The 20,426-nt window shown below is 40.5% G+C and overlaps 2 long non-coding RNA genes across 3 annotated transcripts in view; one reads left to right on the top strand and one right to left on the bottom strand.

The window, feature by feature from the left end:
* The first annotated feature begins 1,370 nt into the window (after positions 1-1,370).
* The window catches only part of LOC102556878 (uncharacterized), a 78,588-nt gene continuing 59,532 nt past the window's right edge, over positions 1,371-20,426 (top strand). For both annotated transcript variants that reach the window (XR_015672796.1, XR_015672797.1), the window contains exon 1: positions 1,371-1,528. This is a non-coding gene — a long non-coding RNA (uncharacterized LOC102556878). The remainder of the gene's footprint in view (positions 1,529-20,426) is intronic.
* LOC147996640 (uncharacterized) lies at positions 2,174-3,496 on the bottom strand. Its single transcript, XR_015672799.1, has 2 exons — positions 3,281-3,496; positions 2,174-2,714 (listed from the first exon to the last, which is right to left on the bottom strand). It is a non-coding gene; the product is annotated as an uncharacterized LOC147996640 (long non-coding RNA).

The raw sequence follows: 20,426 nt of genomic DNA, 5'->3' as shown, positions 1-20,426 counted from the left end.
GTAGCTTCTGGAGTACTGAGAATGAAAAGGGCAGGATTCCAGTCTTGTTAAAATGGTTTAAACTTGAGAGGGAGCAGGGCTAACTAGAGCCCTCAGCTACAGTTTTGAAACCCCACTGCCATGTACCACGGTGAAAGTTACCACCTGGCTAAAAAATGTATTGTGCAGTCCTGGAAGACAGCATCCTAGGAGAGTGTGTGTGTGTGTGTGTGTGTGTGTGTGTGTGTGTGTGTGTGTGTGTGTGTGTATGTTATTTGTTTGTGGGTGATAGGGTTTTTATTTTGTTTGTTTGTTTTCTGAAACAAGGTCTCACTCATTAGGTGGCCCTGGCTTGCCTAGAACTTGATATGTAGACCAAGCTAACCAGAACTCACAGAAATTTGTCTGGCTCTGTATACCTATTACCAGGATTAAAGACAGGATGCACATAGTCCAATTAATTTTTATCTTTTTAGTTTCAAAAAGTTTAAGACATTTTCTTAATGAAAAAGTCACTATGATATAAATTGTGTAAGAGCAAAGTAATAATAAATGAATGAAGATTAGGAGATATCTGACTTAATTCTACCTCAAATCAAGGAAATCAAGGTATAGCTAATCAGAGACTCAAACTTCTTTATTCTTAACCCTGAGCTTTTTCTATGATGGACAGCAGCACTGATTATTTTCATATTAGGATTTGTCTCTGGAGGCAGAAAGCTTAAGCCCCAGCACCATTCTAAGCCGATTGTATAAGCTTTATATATATCACCCTCAATTTCTTCATTTGTAAAGTTGGCACGATACCTGTTTCATCAGCTTCACATTTTGTTACATTAAATGAGGTATTTTCACTGGCTTAAACCTGCTCAGAGCCTTCAGAGTGGGCAGAGCTATTTTTACAACTGGAGTTACTCTGATTGAACTGCAGAGCGTTTGGAGCAAAGAATCTTTCGAAGAAGGCGTGTGTGTGTGTGTGTGTGTGTGTGTGTGTGTGTGTGTGTACATGCTCACTGCAACTGCCACTTGGATTTTTTCCTTAATGAAAGTTTGGAAGCCACTGCATTTCTGGTTGCAAGGAAAGGAGGCAAAGTGATAAATGAGAAACTTGCTGCCAATGATTAAAATAGCTGAAGAATTCTGTCCTTTGGTGTCTGATGCAAAGCCAAGAAAAAGCCAAGTTGAGAGTCCGGGAGCACTTATGGTGATCCTTGTTTGTTGTGGAAACTGGCTGGATCCAAGTGGGGAGAATTAAATCCTTACAAGCAAATATATTGGCAAGGCTATATATAAACTCTCCCCAGCTTTAATCCTGAGATTCCCGCTGAGGACACATGAGTCAGCTGACAGTAGCTGGGAAGAGAAGAAATTAAAAAACAAAGAAAGAAAGAAAACATTTCTCAGAGGCAGGTGAACAAGTTCAGTTAGGAGATAAGGGCCCTGGAGAGAGACTCATCAGGGTTTGATTTAGCCAGATGCAAAGGTGACAGGAACGTTGACCTTCTGTTCTTTAGAATTCTTGTAGCAGTATTAAGAGCAACGAAACAAAGTAAGTACATTAATAGGTGCTTAAGTACTGTAAGAAATGATGCTTTGTTTCTTTAAATTTCCAAGTGTTGAAAATTTCTACTTATGATTGGGTGGCATGCAAGGTTCCTTAGTGGGAGGGATAATTTTGAATGGTTTTCTTAGCTCTTTTTCCTAAGATTTAGGATTGATTATACTTTGATATTTTAGTCAGTGTGGAATGACCTTTAAGTCCTAGCTGCTACTGAGTCAGGATGCCTAAGGAAACACACAAGGAGCCATTAAAACCCAACAGTGAGTTCATACGTTGTAAAGATGGGGAAACTGGGGCCCACAGAGAAAGGAAGCAATTTCCTGCATATTTTGGTGCCAAATTGTTTTCAATGCTTACCTGCTGCCATGCCAAAACAGATAAACAAACAACAGAAGGAATCCCGGAAAACAGACTTGTGTCTAAAAATACTGTTCACATGACAGTGTCAACTCCTGGTTGTCTGTAGTTTGAAATGTTGCAGAGACAATGCTGCATTTTTGAAAACAATGATCTCACTTTTGGGTATTTTGTGGAGGGTGACTGTCTAGGACAGGCTGATGCAAAGGAAGACTTCTAGGTTCACTAACTTACCCCATGCTACTTGCAGTGAAAGGAATTAACCATCATACCAGCTTACTCTGAATGCCTTACTGATCACAGGCTTTATTCATCTATTTTCCACTAACCCTGAACAGACTTTGGATCAGGTAGAATAGTTGTCATTATCATTGCTTTTAGACTGAGGGTCTCAGAGCAGTGGAGCAGAGCTCCAAGTTGCTGTGGGACTAGGTATATCTTCTCCCACTGAAGTCAGACAAGGCTGTCCATTAGGGGTGTGGAAACCACAGGCAGGCAGGCAGCAGATTCAGAAACAACCCCTGCTCCAGGTGTTGGGGAACACACATGAAAACCAAGATGCTCATCTACTTCATATGTGGAATGGATCTAGGTCCAGTCTGTGCTCACTGTTTGGTTGGTGAACCCGCAAGGGTCCAGATTAGTTGACTTTATTGGTCTCTCTGTAGAATCTCTGTCATCTTCAGTCCCTCAATCTTCCTGCAACTCTTCTGTAAGACTCTTGGGCTTCACCTAATGTTTGGGTGTGAGTCTCTGCATCTCTTTTCAATGGCTGTTGGGTGGAGCCTCTCAGAAAACAGTTATGAAAGGTTCCTGTCTGCAAACATAACAGAGTATCATTAATAGTGTTAGGGTTTGGTTCTTGTCCATCGACTAGGTTTCAATTTGGTGCGGTCATTGGTTGGCCATTCTCTAAGTCTCTGCTCTATCTCTGTTCCTGAAAGACACATTTTGGGTTGAAGGGTTTGTGTGGGGCTTGCTGTCCTTATCTTTATAGTGGGAACTTACCTGACTACGGAAAGCGGCCACTTCAGGATACATATCCCTCATTGCTAGGAATCTCAGCTAGAGTCGCCCCATACGCCCTCTGGGACCTCTCCCCATTACAGGTCTATGGCATGTCCTACAGATTGCCCCCACCCCAACTGCTATTTTCCCTTCACTCTCCCTACATATGATCTCCCCTCCCCATCTTCTCTTCTACCAATTCCCTCCCATAACTATTTTGTTTCTCCTTATGAGAAAGATTCAACCATCCTCCCTTGGGCCCTCCTTGTTATTTGGCTCCTTTGGGTCTGTGGATTATAGCTGGTTATCCTATACTTTACGGCTAGTATCCACTTACAAGTGAGTCCATACTGTGTCCTTTTAGGTCTGGGTTACCTCACTCAGGTTGATAAATTCCATCCATTTGCCTGTGAAATTCATGATGTTCCTGTTTTAATGGCTGAGTAGTATTCCACTGTGTAGATATACCACATTTTTTGTATCCACTCCTCAGTTGCGTTTTCACTAAAATCTGGGACAAGACAAGGCTGTCCACTTTCCCCATATGTCTTCAATATAGTACTTGAAGTTGTAGCTAAAGCAATGAGATAACTAAAGGAGATCAAGAAGATACAAATTGTAAAGAAGTCAAAGTATCACTATTTGAATGATATGATAGTATACATAAGTGATCCCAAAACTTTTACTAGAGAACTTCTATAGCTGATAAACACCCACAGCAAAAGTGCCTGGATACAAAATTAACACAAACGATCAGTAGCCCTACTCTACACAAGTGATAAACAGGCTGAGAAAGAAGTTAGGGAAATAGTACTCTTCACAATAGCCACAAATAACATAAAATACCTTGGTGTAACTCTAATCAAGCAAGTGAAAGACCGTATGAGAATAAACTTCAAGTCTTTGAAGAAAGAAATTCAGAAACATATCAGAAAAAGGAAGTCTTGCCTTTTAAAATGAGTGAAATGAAAGATCTACAGAGGGTGTCTCCAGACCAGAGAGAGGAGATCTAAGGAAGGGTCCCTCCTCTTCCTTCCCTAATGTCAGATGCAACTGCTTCCTCCAGGAAAGTGTCCACATAGCTCTCATTAACAAAGGTATCTGATTTTTGCATTTCTTAAAAGCAAGCAAGCAAGCAAGCAAGCAAGCAAGCAAGCAAGCAAGCAAGCAAGCAAGCAAGCAAGCAAACAAACAAAAACTTTAAGCGTTTCTGCTCTAAGATGGTGTAAAATTTGTGCTTGCTTTGCGGGGAGGTCCTCTGGTTCTCACTCTGGCAGGCGAAGTGAAAGAGACACCAGAGGTCAGCTTCTAATCAGAGCTGAGAGAAAGCTTTGGGCTTTTTGTCTACTTCCATCCTCCTAGATCTGGCCAGGCTCCACTTGTCCTCCAGGTCTGTTGTTTCTCACCCATCCTCGGAATGAGGAATGCGGAGAAAGAAGCTGCGCTGGGTATTTTTATGGAGTCAGAATTTGGCCTTATCAGCGCGAGCTCTTCAGAAGTGCCCACCCCCCTCTGGTGGTGTCATCAAATGAGGCCAATTCAGTCCATGGAATGTGACAGACCGAGCAATGATGATTGATACTGACAGCGAAGCTTTCATGTAGCAATATCCCGGGCCACCGACTGTGCGGCAAAGAGAAAGAACTCTCTGGAATTCACAACATTCCCCCTCCAATTAATCCCCAGCCTCCCCGCTGCGTGTGAATGGGCAGTGCTGGGGATTGGTGGCTGTGATGCTGAGGATTTGCAGATTCTTTTGAGCACCCCCGAGGAGAGGTGATATGGAGAGCCGTAATCAGCTTGCCTGGCTGAGGGGTGGGATGAATTGCCTCGCAGAGCCTGGCTTTACTATTTGTACACTTTTAGGCACCTCAGAAATGCGGTTTGCAGACAAAAATCTGTGGCTAAGAGCCCTCTACTCCGGAGCTATTAAGGGCCAGGACTGTCTTTTCCATTAGTTTAGGATTGTGCCTTGTCTTAAAAAGGAGCTTCCAGATCCAGAAAGGACCGGAGCCCCGATTGTCCCCGAGTCAAGTAGGCTCTTGCCTGGCTTTTCTGGCTACCAACTCTCCTCAGTCATACCCTCATCCCAAAAGAGTTGGTAGTGAGAAAATTTTGCCTTGGGATGACTGAGATGCCTGTCTAAGCTCACTGTTTCCCCAAATGCTATTTTCTCTCTCACAGCTCCAACTTCTTCCCTGTGCACCTTCCCCACTGGCAACAATCGTGAACTTTGTTGTGGATCACAGTGGGCTTCCTCCTGTGTTGCTTGATTAGGGTTCTTTTGCTGTTCAATGGCCAACAGAGAACTCAAACAAAAATTAATATTTGTTGACCGAGTCTTATATGCCAGGTACTAAGAGCTTCTCTGCGTTGCCACTTTCTGCTTATAGTGAACTTCTAGTGCCACACAGGCTGACTCCTCCATTCTGCTGCTAGAGAGACTAAAAAAGAGGGCGGGGTCACTTTCCTCCTTAAAACCTTCCCATGTTTCCACAGAACCTAAGAGAAAATTAAAGGCCTTCAGCTCACCACACAAGCTTTTTGATAACTGGACTATGGGAGAGAACTGAAGATGAAGACGGTAATCCTAAAGACGTTTTAGAAGGATTTGCTGAGTTTTCCAGAACAAAGTCCTCCCATCTCTCTTGATCTCTGAGTCTGCTCTAAACCTGGATCCCTGCTTAGTTTCTCTCACATGGAAGTTGCCAGGGCCTACATATCTTCTTGGGTCCCTCTATGTTTAGAATGAAAGGCACAGGGTGAAGGTTTTATTTCTGACTCTACTACATCAAGTGGGAATTCAAGATAAACACTTATTTTATAGTTTCGTTGCTCGGTGTCAGAAATTAACGGGTGTTGTGCGAAAACTAATGCCCCTAACCGTTCAGTGTAAAGGTAACCAACTTGTATATTCACGTAGTTGACCAAGTAACTTCCGTAAACTAAAGCTGGGCTTTCACAGATCAGGATTTCCCACGGGACACTGCCTCTTAGCCATCATCCAGGAACATCTTTGTTTTCATAATAAAGTTTACATAATCATCCAAGAACTCCATTATAAGAAATAAGAGTAGATCTCAGAGGTTCACTTGCTTACATGAAGCACACACCCATGCAAATAGAAAGAGATTATTTCACCAAGTGAAAGGAGTTGAGGTGGGAAGAAGGGTAGACATTTGGCTTGTTGGGACTCATTTGGAACTAGGACTGAAGCATTTGAGAGAGTGTGGATAGAACGGGAATTAGTAAGGAGACAAAAGAAAAAAAATTGGGCTTTGCAGGACATTACTTTCAAACTCTTTTTATTATATATAAGTACACTGTAGCTGTCTTCAGACATACCAGAAGAGGGCATCAGATCTCATTACAGATGGTTGTGAGCCACCGTGTGGGTGCTGGGATTTGAACTCAGGACCTTGGGAAGAGTAGTTGGTGCTCTTAACCACTGAGCCATCTCTCTAGCCCTTTCAAATTCTTTTGATATGAGAAATGCAAACCAGATAGTGTGGCAGCTCTTTGTGGATTTGAGTTCTAGGATAGCCAGGGCTACACAGAAAGACCCTGTCTCAAAAATCCTCTTTCAAAATGAATTTCTATTTTGATTTAGCACACATATATGTGCACATGCCTGAACACAACAGGAAGAAGTTTTATGAAATAGTACTTATTCTTACTATATATAATACTCTTTGATATTTCTTTTTCTGTGTTCTACTTTATTTTAAGTTAATCCTTACTCAGTATATAAGTTGGTTTCATAATCTAGTAAATGGTTAGGTTTGGAAAACTCTGTCATAGGTCATGACAAAGGAATTTGAATTTCATCCTTGATATAATTGGCAACCTTCAGAAAGTTATGAGCGGAGGAGTGATGGGATCCGATACCTGGAGAGAATACTATATGTGAAGAAGCAACTGGGCACCAGCAAAGTGACCAGCTCAGAACTTGCCTTATTTCACATGGAAATATGGTGATGTCTTTGAATAGAGTAGTAGCTGAACAAAGCCTGAAAAGTAGATGGGTGATATAGTTTTTGAAGTAAAGCCATACTGGGTAAATGGTTATGGCAGAGACAAAACAAGAAGTTTTTGTTGATCTTAGTAATGTGTGATATAATCCTTAGCTTAGATGCAAAATCAAAGATAATCACATTTGGAAAAAGGGAATATTGTTTTGGATATTTAAAATTTGGAACACTTGAACCTACTAGACAAGTAGATAGACATAAGGACATACCAACAAAGGGATGTTGAAAAACGTTCAGGGTTGTCGATGGAGTTATGAAAGGCAGAGTAGTGGGCTTAGGACCACTTTCTGGACCATCCTAACACTGATGGGAAGAGGAAGAGTCCTTCCATTCTGAAAGGATCATTTCTATAAGACGGACATAAAATCATTAGATATAATCATGGTCTCAGGTACTTTAGACTTAATGTCAATACATCTGTGTTGTTATAGAAAGACAAATTTAAGTGCATAAGTAAGGGAAAATGGGATGGTTCAACAGGTAACGGTGTTTGCTGCCAAGGCTGATGATAGGACCCACTTAATGAGAGTAGAGAACTGACTACCTCAGGCTATTTTGATTTCTATGTACACAGTAGCTATAACATGTGCACTCACTCACTTGTATGTGCACACACACGCACATACACTAATAATATTTTTATTTTATTATTTTATGAGTGTATTGCATGTATGTATGTATGTATGTATGTATGTATGTATGTATGTATGTGTACCATGTTTGTGCCTGGTACCTGTAGAGGTCAGAGGAAGGCATTAGACCCCCTGAGAATCAGAGTTATCCTGGAGATACAAACGGTTGTGAGCCATCATACAGGTGTTGGGAACAGAAGCTGGGTCTTTTGCAAGACAAAGTGTTCTTAACCACTGAACCATACCTCTAGTTCCCTAAAATATTTTTAAAAATTTAAAACATAAAGTATTATGTAGATTGTTCTTCCCCCAGTCCCAGAAATATGACTTAATTCAAAATATATTTACAAATACCTTGGATAAATATCCAGGTTCTTCTCTGACTAGATCTAACTTAAAATAACCCATTTATTCTAATCTATATTCTGCTACTTGGCTGGTTACCTGTGCTCAGGTACCGTGCATCTGTCTCATCACATCTTCCCTGGCAAATCTCCTTCACCTGGCACTGCCCCAGAATCTTTTCTCCCCAAATCTTTTCCTCCCAAATCTTCCACTTCGTATTTCTTACCTAAGCTGTGGGCCAAAGATTTACTATTGACAGGTGCCACATTCATACAGATACAAGATATTTTCTTTACAACATTATACACACACACACACACACACACACACACACACACACACACACACACGTATGTGTGTTCATGCCTAGTGCTCAAGGAGGGTATCAGATCCTCTAGCTAGAAATATAGAGGATTGTGAGCTGCCATATAGGTTCTAAGATTTCAACCTGCATCCTCTAGAAGAGTGGCCACTTGTCTTAACTACCAAGATATCTCTCTAACTTCCTAAACTTTTTGAAAAATAAGTAAAAATATTGGTGATAAATCACTCTAAAATATGTTTAAAATTTTTAGTTTTTAGCTTATTTTAGCTTTTTGGAGCACTAACACAATGTGTGTGTGTGTGTGTGTGTGTGTGTGCGTGTGTAAACTCTTGTTGACCTTTAATCAACATTTAATCAACATTAGTGTCTTTCTGTTTTTAATGGCCTGAGGATAAAACCTAGGGTCTTGAACTTGCTAGGCAAATGCTCTACTACTGGATTATAGTCACATTACTAAAAAACATTTTCAAATGTGGAAAGGTATCTGTTTAATAATTTATTTATACTTAAAGCATTTTCCCCTAGATTTATTGCTTTTATTTTGTGTTTTGTCTGCATGTATGTATGCACATCACATGTGTGCCAGGTGTCTGCAGAGGTTGGGAGAGGGCATCAGATCCCCTGCATCTAGAACTAGGGATGATTGTACGCCACCATGTAGATGCTGGGAACTGAACCCAAATTCTCTGCAAGAGCAACAAAAACTACACTTAACAGCTGAGTAGTCTTTCTAGCTCCTAAAACAATGTTCTTTTTTTTAAGTTTATTTATTTATTATGTACACATCATACAGCTTTCTGCCTGCATGTTATGCAGAAGAGGGCACCAGACCTGATTATAGATGGTTGTGAGCCACCATGTGGTTGCTGAGAATTGAACTCAGGACCTCTGGAAGAGCAGACAGTGCTCTTAACCTCTGAGCCCTCTCTCCAGCCCTAAAACAATGTTCTTATTCTCTCATACCTATACCAGTCTTCTCGGTGCTGGATCTACAATCTCATTCAGTCCAGGAGTTCTTCCTACAGCTCGGATATATTTCTCTAATTCCCTTTCCTTGGCAAAGGGCTTCCATTACTTTTCTCCTAGTTAAGTAGAATGTTAGGATCCATACTTATATAAACCATCTTAAAAAACAGAAAACATTTCACTTTGTCCCTCTCTCATTTTGTAGTTAGAAGTTTAACCTCAGCTTTTTCTCTTACTATATATTGGCCTTGCCTAAGAGTGATTAACATAATTTCCCTAAGCCTTAGATTATTCATCTATAGCTGGGCTAAATTCTTTCATTTAAGTTTGTTGTGAATATTATGTGATTATAACTTGCAGAATACAGGGTGCCTTAAAATGTTTATCATACAGTAGGAATACAACATGACGCAACTAATTACTAGTACTACACATTTATCTATTCTTGATGACAAAGATGAGGCTTGGATCACTGATGGCTTCTAGACCTGAAAACTGCTGTTGAGAATTATGGCTTATACTGAAATGGAGCATGATAAATGTCAAAATCCTTAGTAGACTGAAGGTGGAGGCAGTGGTACAGCCCTGAGATAGCATCTATAAAAATAGACTGTGGCATAGAACAGAAAGGATGAGAGACTGAGCATTTATTTTAAAGGAAGAGCCAACACAACTTGCTAACAAACTATGAGGACTCAGAGAAAAAAATTTTGATTTTGGTCTTAGAAACTGAATTTATGATTCCATTTTCAAACAAAGAGGAGACTGCAGTATAATCTATGAAAAGTGTGATACTGGATAATCATATGTTTTACTTTCAAATGTTTAAGTTGGAGATGTCCCTAAAATATAGCATATAGGATAAGCAGACAGATGGATTGAAAGATAGAAGTTTTAAGGTTTCCCCCCTAGACAAAAGTTTAGAGCAGAAGAATTACACCAGCCAGTTCAGCAACTCTCTCAGGAACTAGCTGACCATAAAGTTAGATTAAAATCTCAAAGAACAATCTTGAGAAACAGGAAGCTTCTCCCAGGAACTGGCAGACCATAAAGTTAAACAATCTTGAGAAACAGGGAGTTTCTCCTTGTGATTTTTCACTGGTATTCTCGACATTTTCCAATGGTACCATCCCTGCCCCCTTGGGTTGTGGCTTCTTCCTTTAAATATTTCTTCTTTCAGCTACTCGTGGTTGAACTCCTCTGCCCCTGCATGGGATACGAGTCTTGAGACCCCAGTGCACTGGTTCTTATCAATAAACCTCGTATTTTTACAGCAAGGATGGTCTCTCGTGAGTTCTTGGGTGGTTGTGTCATCCCGAGACTTGAGTGAGGGTCTTCCTGCTCCAGGGCTCTTTCAGGATAAAGAGGAAAATTTAGAACTCAGTGAGGGCTAAGTCAGTGATAGAAATTTAAGTTTTCAGAAAGTAGTTTGTGTTTTTGTTATCCACATAACTATAGAAAAATAATCGTATAAGTCGTATGAAAACAGAATAAACCACAGATAACCAAAGTAATCCTAAATGAAAAGAATGCTGCTGGAGGTATCAAAACTCAAACTTTACTAAAGAGCCATCATGACACAATGTCATGACTCTGGCTCAGAATCAAAATGGAGATCATTGGACCAAAACACAGAACCCAGAAATAAACCCACACCATTGTTATCATCTAATGTTTGACAAATGTGTTGTGGTATTTGGTTATAATTGTCAATCTAGAATCACTCAGAAAGAGAGTCAAGAGGATGAATTGTCTACATTAGGTTAGTCTGCAGTTATGTTTGTAGAGTATTATCTTGGTTCTTTAATGGAAGTAGGAAGACCTGCCCATGGTAGGTGGCACTATTTCCAAGGAAGGGGATTTCTGGACTGTGTAAGAGTAGTTAACAATGAGGACTTTGCTGATCTCAACTATGGACACAATGCAGTCAGTTCTTTCAAGCTCCTGCCACTGTGAGTTCTTACGATAATGAACCTGGGATTGTGAATCAAATAAGCCCATTCTCTCCTAAGATGGATTTTGCCAGGGTATTTTACTGAAGCAACTGAAAATGAAACTAAGTCAGGTGTCAAAAAATTCCTGAATAAAAAACATCCAAGTCAACAGCTGGTGCTGGTAAAACCGAATACCTATGTGCAAGAAGAATAAAATTAGTTCCATATTCTCACTCTGCTCAAAAATCAGTTCAAAATGGATCAATAGCCTTAATTTAAATCCGAAATGCTGAAACTGCTAGGGGAAAATACTTTAAGTATATGTAAACACTTTCTGTAATCAAACATTCTACCAGTAGGACTTTAATAGTATAGTAAATTGCTCTTCCTACCAACCCAGCAATTGGGATTATGTGAATTTAAGGATCAATATAAGCAAAAGAAGCTATCAGCAGAGAAAACAGACATCCTACACAATGGAAAAAACATGTTTGCCAACTATAATTCAGACACAGTAGTTTGAATATGAATGGCTCTGATAGATTGATATGTTTAAATACTTTGGTGGAACTATTTTCAAAGGGAAGGTGTGACCTTGTTGAAAGAGATGTGTCACTGAAGGCAGGCTTGGAGGTTTAAAAAGACTCAGCATTTCCAGTGACTTCTGCTTGTGGACAAGATGTGACTGCTCAGCTGCTGCTCTAGTCACCTTTTGCCATGCCCTTACTCTACCATTATAGATTCTAATCCTCTGCAACCATAAGCCCAATTAAATGATTTCTGTTTTAAGTGGTCTTAGTCATGGCGTCTTATCACAACAATAGAAAGAAAACAAATATAGATGGTTTAATAGCTAGAATATATTATAAAAACATTCTATTAATAAACAAGCTAATGAACCGAATAGTTGATTGTTAAAAGAAGAAAAATAATACCCAAAACAATGTTCAACTGTGGTAGGGCATTTTCCCTTTCTGCCACCAGCCTCGGAAAAGGCAGGACAGAGTTTGGAATGGAGAGTCCACAGCCCATGTTTCCTTTTAGGGCATCAGATGTTGCTATCCACTACCAGACCATAAGGGGAAAGTGGAGTCTGGGATGATGTGGTTCCCTGTCTCCTCTCTGAGTACCCTGGCACTGCATGTACTTCCTGGAGAGGAAGCCAGGAATGAGTCTGAGGTTACCCTCAGGGCATCTGAATGCCAGGCGGGTAGAGGAAAGCCAAGTCCAAGACAAACATGATCCAGTCTAATTGGGAGTAAATGCTCAGTACTAGAGGGGTGGGAGAAGAGAAAAGTCTTGCTTGGGAATCTAAGGCAAAGCTCTTTTAGGCAAAGACCTTTCCTGTGGTGATCTTTAATGAAGCAGCTCTCTGAGACTATACTTGCTTGTTCGTATTGCTTTATTGGGGGTAGATGTGGGCACATTCACTTTATTGGGGGTGAACCAGGGATTATATACCTCTTGGGGGAAGGACATATGAATATCCTGGAAGGTCACTGGCTGAAGGCTAATGCTATCTAGATACTTCGTTAGCATGTAGAAGAACTCCAGGTGCTATGCTATGTGACTGAATGCTCATGGTCCTCTCTGTTGGTTATTGTGTTCCAGATGTGTTCTGGTTATGTTCCAGAACAGATACAGAGACAGGTGAGCGCACTCAATTTTACCAGTTCTTTTGCCTGTCTGTAGCATAGCCTACTTGCCCTGCATTCAACATCTTTAGCCAGCAGAGAAATGCAAATTAAGGTTATTGTAGATTCCTTAAAGATGAAGTTATTGTTATTGGGCTACAAGATGGTGTAGTCATAGAAATTAGTAAAGACATTTTTCATGGGGAGGGGAACAACCTTATAAAAGAAGGGGAGGGAGAGGGGATAGGGGGCTTATGGAGAGGAAATCAGGTGTAGAGGGCCGCAATAACATTCACCACCGCTAGATGGCACTGGCTTCCACTGCGCCCCACGTGGAAGGCCAGGATAGCCTCCGCCATTACACGATTGGCGCCAGCCTTCGCCGCGCCAGCTGGTTCCCTTTCAGGAAGTTAACTGTGCACATGTGCAAGAGTGCCTTCGTGCCAGGTCTTTGCCCACTCCGGGGCGTGCCTTATGAGATCATGGGTAAACAACCAATCAGGTGTGGATGCGCCGCACTAGGGTGTTTATAAGCGCGCCATGTTGGCGCGGCGGACCCTTCCTCTTCTAAGATTAATAAAGTTGGTCACAGTAAGGATTTCTATGTATCCGCGTGTTTCCTTCCGGCGGGAAGTCGTGCGCGGGACAATCAGGAAAGGGAATGACATTTGAAATGTAAATAAAGAAATATCCAATAAAAAATGAAAAAAAATCTGCTCAGAGACTGTATTATGCAACTTGTCCTTACCCAAGAGCTCATAGAAAATGAGTAAAAAACAAAAACAAAAAACAAAAACCAATCAGAGAAAGAACTGGAAGAGCTTGAAGGGGCTCGAGACCCCAAAAGTACAACAATGCCAAGCAACCAGAGCTTCCAGGGACTAAGCCACTACCTAAAGACTATACATGCACTGACCCTGGACTCTGACCCCATAGGTAGCAATGAATATCCTAGTAAGAGCACCAGTGGAAGGGGAAGCCCTGGGTCCTGCTAAGACTGAACCCCCAGTGAACTAGTCTATGGGGGGAGGGCGGCAATGGGGGGAGGGTTGGGAGGGGAACACCCATAAGGAAGGGAAGGGGGGAGGGGGATGTTTGCCCGGAAACCGGGAAAGGGAATAACACTCGAAATGTATATAAGAAATACTCAAGTTAATAAAAAAAAAAAAAAAAAAAACCAAACAAATAAACAAAAGAACTACTGGGAATACACAGAGAATTCTATAGCCTGTCACCTTAAGTGAAGTACAACTTAGGAAGATTGGATGTTCTAAATTATGTATGAATCTTAGCTCTTAAATTTTAAATGTATATTTATGTGAGAGTGACTATGGGCATAGATTGTGGAACTTGAAAGGGGTTTGTGAGATGAAAAAAATGGTCAGAGGAAAAGGGATAAGGCACAAGGACACACACACACACACACACACACACACACACACACACACACACACCTATTCATCTTCATCTCGAAAAAGGAACCCACAACATTTCAATGAGATTTTAGGGTTACTAAACAGGAATATGATGAAGGTTTACCTATAGGAGCAAGAATGACTCAAAAACAGCTGCATCATCAAAAAACTCACTCACACGAGTGACTACTCACAAAATTTGCAATCCTGAAGGTCTTTTTACCGCTTGCAGCCAGCTGGAGAATCTGAGAATCTTTCCTCTCTACAACTTGACTGGTCAGTCTCTTCCCAGAACAATTGTACTGCTTTCCATGGAGAATCCTCCAATTTTATTTTTTTCCCAAATTTTGACCTTTTGTTTACCTCTGTAGTCTCATAAGCCTCTCTCTCTTGGAAGGAATGTTTCCATCTGGAAGAAGCTACTGTACTGCACATAAGGATTTATTTGTACACATTGGATAAGATATTTTTCCACCAAAAACAAAAGGAAACGTGTGTATTTATTCAGGGTTGATGAAGAAAAGACATATAGAGAGCTATGAGGAGAGGAGCAAATGGGATCATAATCCCATGGTAATAAACTGAGTAGCACTGAAAAGTATTTGTTCATTTTCATTCTTCTGTGACAAGAGTTAAGGTATTACTTTCCTCCAGAAATAGAATACCTTTGACATGAAGATTTCTACATCCAGCAAAGGCCAGCAGAATAGTATGTCCTGTGGCAGGAAGGAAGAAAGAGGGAAAGGCTGGTGAGCATCTCACTTCTGCTGTTTTCTCAAGTGTCTAATATCACATTTGGGGATAGCGTATCTTGAATTTCATAATCAAAATTTGATAAAAAGAACATATTTGAAGCAGGTTTTAGTGGGTGGAACCCATTTTTTTCTAGCTGCAGTTAAATCTTGCAAGGGGACCCATATCTAGTTCTTCTGGGAGAAAAGCAGCCAACCTTTAAGGTGAGCAGTAGCAGCCTTGGCTTGTCTAGGACCCATAACTTTTCTCAGATTATTTTAGAATTCAGTGTCTGCTTTCTAAACCCTTCAACAGATGTGGTCCTTCCATTTGATGCTTTACAGGTTGTCCCTGTGGCAAAATGGGGGAGAGGCATCAAGTGCCAGAAAAATCCTGGCTTTCTACTTCAGAGCCTTCTCCAATCCTTTCTAGTACATGCTGTGATGGTCATGGAGGCTCAGGGAATTTCATTTTTAGGTTTGCTCTGTCCCAAATAGATTCTCTGTAGTGATTCTTCCTTCCCTTCCAGGTTTCTAGGACAGTTGAACCTAGATTATTGAAGGAATGATGCTGGTTCTAGTAGCCTAAGTAACGTGGATCTTCATCTGCTAAATTTTACTTTCAGTTTTTGGCTTTCCTGGTAAGAAAAGTGCTGTTTTAATTTTATCAGTCCCTAAACAAGAAGGGGTTTCCATTTGCTTCTCACCTTAGGCTAAAGGACAAGACTGTCAAGAAATTTGTTTTATTAGACCACAAGGCTTCTATTTCTTAATGCTCATGGTATTTTTAGTGTTGTAATTTGATAGGATATAGCTGTCTCTGATTAGTTTGAAATATGTAGATAATGCTCTTTGTTTTCAAGTTTTTCGGTGTCCCCTTGGTTGCTCAGCAACATGTTTTGCTTTTTGGTACAAATATTAAGAGTATACAATGACTCTTAGTTGTAGGAAAGACTGCAAACAATGTTCTCAAGTTTTCCAGTTAGCCACCTGCTCATTTGTGATGCAGCCCTTTCCCATTCTTGGAGGGTTTACTCTGCCCTGCAGAAGAATCCTGTGATCACACAGAGACACTGGAACTTTCTCAAGCATCAAATAGGGATCTTATTCCAAAGTAGTGGTGCATAGACTACACCATTGATATATCAGATGATGAACTGGTGGACAGGGTTGCTGAGAGACACATAAAGAAGGAAACTAATGCAAATCTTGTGAGATCTCACAGTGGAAGTAATTGTAACTGACCTCTTACTGAACAGGCTACCTTAAGGGATGGTGCTATACTGATGACTCAAAATCAGCTTTTTCAGATGAGAAAATAGTCTCTCATAGAAGTTCATGTCTTGATGAGAGGAAGCCTGCATTGCTAAGTCATCCAACATCTTTATTCCTGATAATTCATTCATGACTATTGTATTACTGAATTATTTTATTTGTCATGGATAAGAAAAGAAACAACTGAAATCCACAGTCATTACATCCTCTTAATTACTCAGTACTGTTTCTGCAAGGTATGCTCCAGTGAGAATAAACCAGAGACACAAAAACCTTCTCACTTTGCACCCAATCCTGCATAGAATAATTTACATACTTCTGCAAAACAATTCTTGTCTTTGAGTTTCTAGTGGTGTTGCTTCCAGGATCCCAAGCTCTCAGCAAATCACTCTCTAACTTACATGAGCCAGTAGAGATTTGTATCTCAAGCCACAACTTATTTTACTCAAATTGAATGACTAGCAGTCTTTCCATTGGCAGAATTTCTTATCATCACTGTCATTTAGACATACCCTTAAGTGAGCTTTTTTTTTTTTTTTTTTTTTTTTATTTTTTTATTTTTTTTTATTTTTTTTTTTTATTAACTTGAGTATTTCTTATATACATTTCGAGTGTTATTCCCTTTCCCGGTTTCCGGGCAAACATCCCCCTCCCCCCTCCCCTTCCTTATGGGTGTTCCCCTCCCAACCCTCCCCCCATTGCCGCCCTCCCCCCATAGACTAGTTCACTGGGGGTTCAGTCTTAGCAGGACCAAGGGCTTCCCCTTCCACTGGTGCTCTTACTAGGATATTCATTGCTACCTATGGGGTCAGAGTCCAGGGTCAGTCCATGTATAGTCTTTAGGTAGTGGCTTAGTCCCTGGAAGCTCTGGTTGCTTGGCATTGTTGTACTTTTAGGGTCTCGAGCCCCTTCAAGCTCTTCCAGTTCTTTCTCTGATTCCTTCAATAGGGGACCTATTCTCAGTTCAGTGGTTTGCTGCTGGCATTCGCCTCTATATTTGCTGTATTCTGGCTGTGTCTCTCAGGAGCGATCTACATCCGGCTCCTGTCGGTCTGCACTTCTTTGCTTCATCCATCTTGTCTAATTGGGTGGCTGTATATGTATGGGCCACATGTGGGGCAGGCTCTGAATGGGTGTTCCTTCAGTCTCTGTTTTAATCTTTGCCTCTCCCTTCCCTGCCAAGGGTATTCTCTTTCCTCATTTAAAGAAGGAGTGAAGCATTCACATTTTGATCATCCGTCTTGAGTTTCGTTTGTTCTAGGGATCTAGGGTAATTCAAGTATTTGGGCTAATAGCCACTTATCAATGAGTGCATACCATGTATGTCTTTCTGTGATTGGGTTAGCTCACTCAGGATGATATTTTCCAGTTCCAACCATTTGCCTACGAATTTCATAAACTCGTTGTTTTTGATAGCTGAGTAATATTCCATTGTGTAGATGTACCACATTTTCTGTATCCATTCCTCTGTTGAAGGGCATCTGGGTTCTTTCCATTTTCTGGCTATTATAAATAAGGCTGCGATGAACATAGTGGAGCACGTGTCTCTTTTATATGTTGAGGCATCTTTTGGGTATATGCCCAAGAGAGGTATAGCTGGATCCTCAGGCAGTTCAATGTCCAATTTTCTGAGGAACCTCCAGACTGATTTCCAGAATGGTTTTACCAGTCTGCAATCCCACCAACAATGGAGGAGTGTTCCTCTTTCTCCACATCCTCGCCAGCATCTGCTGTCACCTGAGTTTTTGATCTTAGCCAATCGCACTGGTGTGAGGTGAAATCTCAGGGTTGTTTTGATTTGCATTTCCCTTATGACTAAAGATGTTGAACATTTCTTTAGGTGTTTCTCAGCCATTCGGCATTCCTCAGCTGTGAATTCTTTGTTTAGCTCTGAACCCCATTTTTTAATAGGGTTATTTGTTTCCCTGCGGTCTAACTTCTTGAGTTCTTTGTATATTTTGGAAATAAGGCCTCTATCTGTTGTAGGATTGGTAAAGATCTTTTCCCAATCTGTTGGTTGCCGTTTTGTCCTAACCACAGTGTCCTTTGCCTTACAGAAGCTTTGCAGTTTTATGAGATCCCATTTGTCGATTCTTGATCTTAGAGCATAAGCCATTGGTGTTTTGTTCAGGAAATTTTTTCCAGTGCCCATGTGTTCCAGATGCTTCCCTAGTTTTTCTTCTATTAGTTTGAGTGTGTCTGGTTTGATGTGGAGGTCCTTGATCCACTTGGACTTAAGCTTTGTACAGGGTGATAAGGATGGATCGATCTGCATTCTTCTACATGTTGCCCTCCAGTTGAACCAGCACCATTTGCTGAAAATGCTATCTTTTTTCCATTGGATGGTTTTGGCTCCTTTGTCAAAAATCAAGTGACCATAGGTGTGTGGGTTCATTTCTGGGTCTTCAATTCTATTCCATTGGTCTATCTGTCTGTCTCTGTACCAATACCATGCAGTTTTTATCACTATTGCTCTGTAATACTGCTTGAGTTCAGGGATAGTGATTCCCCCTGAAGTCCTTTTATTGTTGAGGATAGCTTTAGCTATCCTGGGTTTTTTGTTATTCCAGATGAATTTGCAAATTGTTCTGTCTAACTCTTTGAAGAATTGGATTGGTATTTTGATGGGGATTGCATTGAATCTGTAGATTGCTTTTGGTAAAATGGCCATTTTTACCATATTAATCCTGCCAATCCATGAGCATGGGAGATCTTTCCATCTTCTGAGGTCTTCTTCAATTTCTTTCCTCAGTGTCTTGAAGTTCTTATTGTACAGATCTTTTACTTGCTTGGTTAAAGTCACACCGAGGTACTTTATATTATTTGGGTCTATTATGAAGGGTGTCGTTTCCCTAATTTCTTTCTCGGCTTGTTTCTCTTTTGTATAGAGGAAGGCAACTGATTTATTTGAGTTAATTTTATACCCAGCCACTTTGCTGAAGTTGTTTATCAGCTTTAGTAGTTCTCTGGTGGAACTTTTGGGATCACTTAAATATACTATCATGTCATCTGCAAATAGTGATATTTTGACCTCTTCTTTTCCGATCTGTATCCCTTTGATCACCTTTTGTTGTCTGATTGCTCTGGCTAGAACTTCAAGAACTATATTGAATAAGTAGGGAGAGAGTGGGCAGCCTTGTCTAGTCCCTGATTTTAGTGGGATTGCTTCAAGTTTCTCTCCATTTAGTTTAATGTTAGCAACTGGTTTGCTGTATATGGCTTTTACTATGTTTAGGTATGGGCCTTGAATTCCTATTCTTTCCAGGACTTTTATCATGAAGGGGTGTTGAATTTTGTCAAATGCTTTCTCGGCATCTAATGAAATGATCATGTGGTTCTGTTCTTTCAGTTTGTTTATATAATGGATCACGTTGATGGTTTTCCGTAAATTAAACCATCCCTGCATGCCTGGGATGAAGCCTACTTGATCATGGTGGATGATTGTTTTGATGTGCTCTTGAATTCGGTTTGCCAGAATTTTATTGAGTATTTTTGCGTCGATATTCATAAGGGAAATTGGTCTGAAGTTCTCTTTCTTTGTTGTGTCTTTGTGTGGTTTAGGTATAAGAGTAATTGTGGCTTCATAGAAGGAATTCGGTAGGGCTCCATCTGTTTCAATTTTGTGGAATAGTTTGGATAATATTGGTATGAGGTCTTCTATGAAGGTTTGATAGAATTCTGCACTAAACCCGTCTGGACCTGGGCTCTTTTTGGTTGGGAGACCTTTAATGACTGCTTCTATTTCCTTAGGAGTTATGGGGTTGTTTAACTGGTTTATCTGTTCCTGATTTAACTTCGATACCTGGTATCTGTCTAGGAAATTGTCCATTTCCTGAAGATTTTCAAATTTTGTTGAATATAGGTTTTTATAGTAAGATCTGATGATTTTTTGAATTTCCTCCGAATCTGTAGTTATGTCTCCCTTTTCATTTCTGATTTTGTTAATTTGGACACACTCTCTGTGTCCTCTCGTTAGTCTGGCTAAGGGTTTATCTATCTTGTTGATTTTCTCAAAGAACCAACTTTTGGTTCTGTTGATTCTTTCTATGGTCCTTTTTGTTTCTACTTGGTTGATTTCAGCTCTGAGTTTGATTATTTCCTGCCTTCTACTCCTCCTGGGTGTATTTGCTTCTTTTTGTTCTAGAGCTTTTAGGTGTGCTGTCAAGCTGCTGACATATGCTCTTTCCTGTTTCTTTCTGCAGGCACTCAGCGCTATGAGTTTTCCTCTTAGCA

Source organism: Rattus norvegicus, chromosome 2 (assembly GCF_021556685.1).
Source record: "Rattus norvegicus strain SHRSP/BbbUtx chromosome 2, alternate assembly SHRSP_T2T, whole genome shotgun sequence".
Classification (NCBI taxonomy): Eukaryota; Metazoa; Chordata; class Mammalia; order Rodentia; family Muridae; genus Rattus; species Rattus norvegicus.
Note: the sequence above shows the minus strand (reverse complement) of the source record. Positions and strands in the feature narration are given on the sequence as shown.